The sequence below is a fragment of the Sapajus apella genome, unplaced genomic scaffold, assembly GCF_009761245.1.
Source record: "Sapajus apella isolate SASKATOON/1434 unplaced genomic scaffold, GSC_monkey_1.0 scaffold259, whole genome shotgun sequence".
Lineage (NCBI taxonomy): Eukaryota > Metazoa > Chordata > Mammalia > Primates > Cebidae > Sapajus > Sapajus apella.
This window is the reverse complement of record NW_022437199.1, coordinates 266,252-275,602: the sequence shown is the minus strand read 5'-3', so window position 1 is coordinate 275,602 and position 9,351 is coordinate 266,252. Positions and strand designations below refer to the sequence as shown.

At 41.7% G+C, this 9,351-nt stretch overlaps 1 pseudogene across 1 annotated transcript; it reads left to right on the top strand.

Moving 5' to 3' along the window:
- The first annotated feature begins 4,699 nt into the window (after positions 1-4,699).
- LOC116545325 lies at positions 4,700-5,529 on the top strand (annotated as a pseudogene). The gene has a single exon (XR_004266275.1). The product of XR_004266275.1 is annotated as a 40S ribosomal protein S6 pseudogene (transcript).
- Positions 5,530-9,351: the final 3,822 nt, after the last annotated feature.

The following is a 9,351-nucleotide window of genomic DNA, read 5'->3' as shown; positions in this document are numbered from 1 at the left end:
GCTCAACCTTTGTGGGAGGCAGTGTGTGGGCAAACAAGTGTGGGATCCAGCTTGTCACTTTGAGCACCAGCAGGAGCAGATTTCATGCCGGCCCTGTGGCACCCAGATGGGGGTTCCTGCAATCCCAGAGGGTGTATTACAATACTCTCTTAACTCCACTGTCTGTGGACAATGGCGTGTTACCAGCTCAGTGGACCCCTTGTCTCACTGTGTAGGGTGGCTGCCCTCCACCAGCGAGGGCAAAGGGCCAGTGTGACAGCCTTCTTTGGGTACCTGTGCTTGGTGGGTCCTGAGCTCTTGTCTGGCATCCAAGAAGAATTAGGTAACATGGACACTTGAAGGATGGTGGATGCAGATAATTTTAGTTAACAATGGAAGTGGCTCTCGGTGGAGAGGGAAGCTGGAGAGGGGAGGGGATGGGCAGATAATCTTCTCTGAAGTCTGGCCAGCTCTGACTGGCTCTGCTCCGAAGTTAAATCGTCTCTCCTCCGAAGTCCAGCAGTCCCTCTGAAGTCAAGTTTCCTCTCTCCAGTCAAGTTGCTTCTCTTCCCTACTGATTGAGTTTGGGATCTTTATAGGCACAGGATGGGGGCAGGGTGGGCTATAGATAGTTTTGGAAAAGGCAACATTTCATTTATAAAAATACATTATTCAGAAAGAACCAGTCAGGAGAGAGAGGGCAAACAGGGATAGAGCTTCAGGCTTCAGGCTTTTTGGCTCAAAGGTGGGCTGTTGTCAGAGACCCACCCCTGTCTGTCTATAATTACTCTGCTTTCTCCCTCTATCAATAGGTGGTTATTCCTGAGGGAACAACCAGCCTGGTGGACTGGAGAAAATCCACTGTTAAGTGTGTTTACCCTGAGAAGGCAGACAGCCCTTTATAAATACCAAGCAGAATACCTGTGTGAAGCAGCTGATATGCTTGATATGTAAACCGTATGGACATTGAATATGCCCATTACTCAGGCTATGGTAAATGCTCCTTTTGTATTGGCATGCAATATAATTGTACTGCTGTAATATCAAACAATAGTCTGAGAAGCCTTATCAAATTTGTTGTCTTAGCTTTCCAGTAAGGGTCTTACTGATACCAAAAAGACATTAAGGAAATTAACAAGAAAGTGGAGAGACAGAATGGAGCCTTGAAGGACTCATCTCAGCAGGGTGGAAGTCTTTAGAAGATTATTGAGAAATTGAATGAGTGTGGTATTGAAACAAAGGCATTGATGCAACATTATCAGATGTTGGATTGACCAATGGGACCACCTCCTAGTCTCCCAACATAAAAGGGCTGCAAACAAGTCTGCTACATTTGCCCTAGTTAATAGAAATTTTAAAATCTGGAAGACTAAAATGACAATGAGAAATCCTACCCAGAATTACCTGGGGCAATGGTTAGGCAGATTAATCAAGGTAAAGTTGATGAGGAGTCAGGTCTTCTAGACTGACCCCCGGCCAGTGGTCAGAGGCTGCGTGCACATGTATGGGTAAAATGATGATTGGGGGGCTTTTTGGTATTCCTTGACACGGGAGACCTATGATTCTGAAACTTGTTGGTAAAGTCTTAACAGGGAGTCAAGTTACATTGGGAGGATGTAAAGGTGTAACAGTTGATGAGGTAAAGGTGCAAGTTTAGATGAAAATTGGGATTTTTGAACAGCCATAATGTGAGGTGGTTGTGTCTCCTTTGCCTGAGTGTAGTATTGGGGAGGATATTATATACAGCTGGGGATTGCTTTCTGTAGTTAACGCAGATGGTTTCAACTTAAATTTTTCAACTTCATGATGGTGCAAAAGTGATGGGCATTCAGTGGAAACTATAAGTACCATTCTGTACTCACATACAACCATTCATTTTTTTCACTTTCAGTGCAGTATTTAATAAATTACATGAAATACTCAACACTGTGTTGTAGATTTTGTGTTAGACTTTGTCCACCCATAGGCTTAATATAAGTGTTCTGAGCATGTTTAAGGCAGGCTAAGCTAAGCTATGATTCACAATAGCCGAGATAAGGAAACAGCCTAAGTCCACGGACAGGTGAATGAAAAAAGAAATTGTGATATACACTGTTGGTGGGAGTGTAAATTATAATTTAGTTCAACTATTGTGGAAGTTAGTGTGGTGATTCCTTGAGGATCTAGAACCAGAAATACCATTTGACCCAGCAATTCCACAACTGGGTATATACCCAAAGGATTATAAATCATTCTATTATAAAGACACACACACACGTATGTGTTTCTTGCAGCATTGTTCACAATAGTAAAGACTTGGAACCAACCCAAATGCCTGTCAGTGATAGACTGGATAAAGAAACTGTGGTGCACATACACCATGGAATACTATGAGGTCATAAAAAAGGATGAATTCATTAAAAAGGGTGAATCCTTTGCAGGGACATGGATGAAGCTAGAAACCATCATTCTCAGCAAACTAACACAGGAACAGAAAACCAGATACCACTTGTTCTCACTCATAAATGGGAGTTGAACATGGACACAGGGAGGGGAAGGGGACATACCGGGGCCTGTCAGGGGGTTGGTGGGTAGGGTAGAGATAGCATTAGGAGAAATACCTAATGTAGATGACAGGTTGATGGGTGTAGCAAACCACCATGGCACATGTATACGTATGTAACAAACCTGCACATTCTGCACATGTATCCCAGAACTTAAAGCATAATTAAAAATAAATAATAAGAAATAAGAAAACCAAAAAAAAGAAATTGTGGTATATATATATATGTGTGTGTGTGTGTGTGTGTGTATATGTATACATATGCATATGTACGTATATATGTATATACACATGATATATGTATATATGTATGTATATACATACATATGTGCATATGTGTGTACATATATACACATGCATGCATGTGTATAGATATATACATACATATATACATATATATAATGGAACATTCATTCAGCTTTAAAGAAGGAGATTCTATCAGTTGTGACAATTTGGATGAACATGGAAGACATTATGCTAAGTGAAATAAGGCAGACATAGAAAACAAATACTGCATTATCTCACTTAGGTGTGGAATCTTTTTTTTAAAAATCCAAACACTTGAATACGTAGAAACAGAATGTAATGGTGGTTACCATAAGTTGGGGGGTGGTGATAGGAAACGGGGAGATGTAGGTCAAAGGGTAGAAATTTGCCAATATGTAGGATGAATAAGTTTGGAGGTAGATTGTACAATCTGAGGACTACAGGTTTAATATTGTAGCCTATACGGGAAATTTACTAAAAGAGTAGGTTATAAAGGTAACTATGTAAGATGAGGAGTACGTTAATTTGCTTGACTACAGTAACCATTTCACTGCGTTTAAACCTATATAAACATCATGTTGTACACCTTAAATATATACAATAAAAATGTATTTTAAAACATTAAGAAAAAAGGTTGTTTTGAAAGTTAGATACAATATCTATCGATAAAGTGCCTAGCAGTCTGGCAGGTACTTGGTAGATACGCAAGTCAACAAATCTATCTACAAATAAACAGTAGCTTCAAAAAGCAAACAAAACAAAACAAAACAAAAACAAAAATCTCTGCTGCTACTCACCCCAGGACCTAACTGGAAGCCCAGCGTTTGGGTTGGTCTTCTTGGATTTTGGAGAGCATAGACTCTACAGCTGGCCTGCCCTTTCCATGAGACTACCAGAAAGAAAGCAGTGAACTAGTGGGAACCTAAACAAAGGCAGGCCTTACCTAAATTGCAAGTACAGGTAGCTCTCTCAGTGCCTTGGACCTTCATCATCTCAACTCAAATAGGTAAGAAGTGTCTGTCACTCCTACTAACGCAGACTGGAGTTTATGGCAGCAGCTCGTGAGTGCCTCCCAGTGGTCACCGTGGGGATTTCAGACCAGAAAATTTTGAATGGGGCCACCTGGTACATACCATTTGAGAGACAATCATTAACTCGCTATTGGGCATGAATTGAGACTGACTCGATAATTAGAAGACCTAAAATAATCATGAAATCTGAGAAAACTGTAATGTCTTGGGTGATGTCAGAGAAACAGTCTAATAAGGAAGGCAGTCCTCAAAAGAGTTTGATAATAAAATGGAAATGTACACAGGAGCATGGAAACAGGGGAATGCAAAGAGGCAGCCCCCATATCCATGAAAAGGTGGCTTTCCTTCCCCTAGGACTGACTTTGGAGCCATCCGAGGAGCTGCTGAAATCTATTGCTATGTAGACATGTGCCTTATGAGCAACTGTCAGTTAACCAATAAAGACCTGGTTGGTTTAGGAATGGCAGTTCCAATGTAAATAGATGGCTTCCTGCTGGAAAGTTACCACACATTAAGGCTGAATTGGAAAGACTTTAAGAACGTTAAGAATGAATCGCCCTAATGTGCTGAATTTCATGCTGTTTTTCTAGCAGTGAAGAATTGAACAATGATAAAACTCCTATGTTTAGATTTTTACCAACTCAGAGGCGGTAGCCAGGAGCCTGGCCCTATAGTCATGCAGGTGGGCAATGGACAACTGGACCACTGAAGCGTGTTCATAAGTGATGCCATTCTATGGACATCACTCTGGGCATTTAGGAGTGCATGAAAGTGAGACATGTCAATGTCCATTATAACAACACTCATTCAGGTGCAGAAGGTGATTAGAAGCATCAGGTATATCTTTTGTTGTGCAGCCTTGAGGTGGCCACTTAGGTCTATAAAATGACTGGACAGGGTATAGCTGCTTCAAGATGAAGCTGAACATCTTCCCAGCCACTGGCTGCCAGAAACTCATTGAAGTGGACGGTGAACGCAAACTTCGTACTTTTTATGAGAAGCGTATGGCCACAGAAGCTGCTGCTGACACTCTGGGTGAAGAATGGAAGGGTTATGTGGTCCGAATCAGTGGTGGGAACGACAAACAAGGTTTCCCCATGAAGCAAGGTGTCTTGACCCATGGCCGTGTCCACCTGCTACTGAGTAAGGGGCATTCCTGTTACAGACCAAGGAGAACTGGAGAAAGAAAGAGAAAATCAGTTCGTGGTTGCATTGTGGATGCTCATCTGAGCGTTCTCAACTTGGTTATTGTAAAAAAAGGAGAGAAGGATATTCCTGGGCTGACTGATACCACTGTGCCTCGTCGCCTGGGGCCCAAAAGAGCTAGCAGAATCCGCGAACTTTTCAATCTCTCTAAAGAAGATGATGTCCGCCAGTATGTTGTAAGAAAGCCCTTAAACAAAGAAGGTAAGAAACCCAGGACTAAAGCACCCAAGACTCAGCGTCTTGTTACTCCACGTGTCCTGCAGCACAAACGGCGGCGTATTGCTCTGAAGAAGCAGCGTACTAAGAAAAACAAGGAAGAGGCCGCAGAATATGCTAAACTTTTGGCCAAGAGAATGAAGGAGGCTAAAGAGAAGCGCCAGGAACAAACTGTGAAGAGACGCAGCCTTTCGTCTCGGTGAGCTTCTATTTCTAAGTCTGAATCCAGTCAGAAATAAGATTTTTTGAGTAACAAATAAATAAGATCAGACTCAAAAAAAAAAAAAATGACTGGCCAGGGTGAGGGGACTGTAGCAATTTAGAGATGGGCCAGATCTGGACATTCCTATTGCACTCTACCTGAGGCACATGCCAACAAGAATTGCTCTGCTTGCCAACATGAGACACAGAGACTTCAGGTGGCTGTAGAGAAGATTCCAGGGTTTTCTGGGGTGGGGAGGGGATCCTTGCACATTGCTGGACCAATGCCAGTAGCCCCAAGATCTAAATGGTTTCTGACTGGAATAGATACTCTGGATTGGGCTTTCATATCCACATATTAAGCTTTGTTTGTTTGTTTGTTTGTTTGTTTTTGAGATGGAATCTTGCTCTGTAGCCAGGCTGGAGTGCAGTGGCGCAATCTTGGCTCACTGTAACCTCTGCCTCCTGGGTTCAAGCGATTCTCCTGCCTCAGCCTCCTGGGTAGCTGGGACTACAGGCGTGTGCCACCACGCCCAGCTAATTTTTGTAATTTTAGTAGAATTGGGGTTTCACCATGTTGGCCAGGATGGCTTCGATCTCTTGATCACGTGACCCACCAGCCTGGGCCTCCCAAACTGCAGGGATTACAGCTGTGAGCCACCAGGCCCAACCCCAGGTATTAAGCTTTCATACCCAGGTAGATGTAACTGGTAGATACAAGTGCTTGAAATACTATTATATGATTGTAACAAAAGATATTGTACTAATTTGAGCTGTTGAGTTATACTTCTTCAGTCCACAGGACATACTTTACAGCTCATAGTGTTCAACAGTGGGCAAAGAAATGCCACATCAAACAGACACAAGATGTTCCATATCATCCACAGGGTAATAGTTGATTAGGGAACTGAAATAAATAGTTAAAAAATTTTTGTTGTCTAAAATCTGGGGAGATAAAGGCATGAAGCGCTGGCCTTCACACCTTCATGAGTGTGTGCTCTCTCCCAACCTGAGGGGGCCTAAGAAGGAGACCCTACTGGATAGATTCTTCTGTCTTTCTGAGTGATTTCTGTAAGAGAAAATGGAAGATGATGCTGGCCTAACTATACAATTTTTCCCCACATAACCTCAACTCTCTGTTTTTCTACCTAATACGGTGGTCCCAGAAACATAAATGCAAACTGCAAGCTCTTGAAGCAGAAATTGTGACACAATTATAGCTCATTGTAGCCTCTAAGTCCATGATTCAAGTGATTTGTCTGCCTCAACCTCCCAAGCAGCTGGAACTGCAGGGGTGCACCACCACTCTCCGCTAATTTTAAATGTTTGTTTATTTATTTATTTATTTTGAGATAGAGTTTTGCCATGTTGCCCAGGCTGGTCTTGAACTCCTGGGCTCAAGCCCTCCCACCTCGGCCTCCAGAAGCGCTGGGATTACAGATGTGAGGCACTGCCCCCCGCTGAACACTTTTGTTTAATGGTGCCATCTGTTGGAAAGAGCCTGCACCACTTGGCTTATTTCCTATAGCTTCAGGGCTTAGATTTCTCAAAAACAAAACCCAATCAACCTACAAAACAACACAAAAAACAAAACCAAAAAGCCCATATTCTTATTCTTCAAGGGCATAAATTGCAATGACCCCATTACAACAAAAATGGAATTCCCAGCCTTAAAGAATTTCTTTTGTTAAGGTGACGGCATTGACTGGGAAAAAATGAGATCACAAAAATTAGAATGGGAATGTATGGGAAGATCCCAATCAAGCTAGAGACATCAAAATGCTAAATTCTGCTGAGTCATTTTTTTTCCAGTAGCCCTTCCACCATTGCCTGTAGAAATTAATCCTGCTTTGACTGAAGAACCTGTAATGCCCTCCCTTGTATAGAACAATTCTAGATCTAGCTAACGGAAGTCTAATTTGAATCACCAACACAGAGTCATGACTCCAGAATCGGTTCTCAGACTTGAATCAGTTTACAGATCCAGAATCCCTTCAATTAAGTGATGATGGCTAAGTCTGCAGAGGAAGGATTCTGTTAAGCTGGCTAAATGTACACAACTAAATCTTTCACTGACTCTTCCTCAAAGAGACAAGTCACCATGTTCCTGGGTGACTCCTAAGTCTGTGAGTTACAGACTATGTGATTATACATTGAAAAAAAGAAAATAATCAGACTTTTAGGGGGGTTACTGGACACTGGCTCAGAATTAACACTAACAGCAGAAGACTGAAAACATCACTGTATTCCACAAGTGAGAGTCAGAATCTGGCAGATTCCCCACATTAACGGAATGGTCTGTGAAGCTAGAGCTGTTATGGTAGGAAAGATCAAGTGGAAGCCACTAGAACGGTTTCTACTAAGGAAAATAAATCAAAAGCAATACCACATTTTTGGAAAGATTACTGAGAGCAGTACTATCATCAAAGATTTGAAGTAGGTAGTGGTGCTGATTTCTGATGAATCTTCATTCCACTCACCTATTTGGACTGTGCAAAAAAGAGATGGATTTTGGAGAACGACAGCAGATTATTGCAAATTTAACCTGGTAGTGACTCCAATTGCAGCTGCGGTTCTGGGTATAGTTCCAATCTTTGAGCAAATTAATCCGACTTGATATGCATCTAGTGATCTGGCAAATACATTTTTCTTAATATCTGTTAGCAGAGGCCACCAGAAGCAGTGTGCTTTCCATGGACAATTCCAGCAATACACCTTTACTGTCCTACCTCAGGCACAGATCAACTCTTTAGTCTGATGTCATAATTTAATCCACAGGGAGCTTGGTCACATTTTTCATTTCTATGAGACATCACACTGGTCTATTATATAGATGATGCTAGGCCTAGTGATTGGACCTAGAGTAGTAACTCTAGAGTAGTTACTGCTTCCTAATCACTAGATCCAATCAGTAGGTCTAGCATCACCAGTATAATAGACCAGTGTGATGTCTCATAGAAATGAAAAATATTGGCGAGACATTTGCAAGACATAGAGTAGGAAATGAATCTGACAAAAATTCAGGGAACTTCCTCCTCAGTAAAAATCTTAAGGGTCTAATGGTGTGAGGAATGTCAAGATATTCATTCTATGGTGAAGGATAAATTATTGCATCTGGCCCCTCCAACAACCAAAAAAGAGGCCCAAAGTCTAATGGGCCTTTTTGGGCTTTGGAAGTAGAATATGCTCTATATCATCACCAAGTATGCGGCTCCATTTTTCCCATAGCCAGTTTTCAAGGTTCTAGGAATCAAGGGGTGAAAATAGCAGTGGCTCACACACTTTCATCTCTAGTGATCCACTGGAAAACATGCTCTTCTCATTCCTATGACCTACGTTCTGCTGGTCTAGTGGTCTGAGTTCCAAAGAGAATAATTCTTCCACCACGGTCACAATAATAGTTCCTTTGAACTGGAAGTGAAGACTACCACTTGGCCACTTTGGGCTTCTTATGCCTTTGAATGAACAGGCCAAGAAAGGAGTCACTGTACTGGCTGCTGTGGTTGATATGGATTCTAAGGGAAAATTGCACTTCCACTGCACACCGGAAGTGAGGAAGAGTGTGTCTAGAATACAGGAGATATCTTGGGACATCTTTTAGTGTTTAATACTACCATGTTCTGTGATTAACCGCACTGGAAAATTACAATTCAGTTCAGGATAGTCCAGACCCCTCAGGGGTGAATGTCTGGGTTACTTCCCTAGGCAAAGAAGCACATCTAGCTGAGATGCTTGCTGAAGGCAAAGGCAATGCGGAATGCATATTGATAGAAGGTTTATAGTCCTCAGAAATGAGGACTATAATTCTTGTATTTCTTCCTTATTTTGCTATTAATATATTGTGTATATATATATATATTTATGTATATATATACAAATAATATATACATATATGAAGAATATATGCAT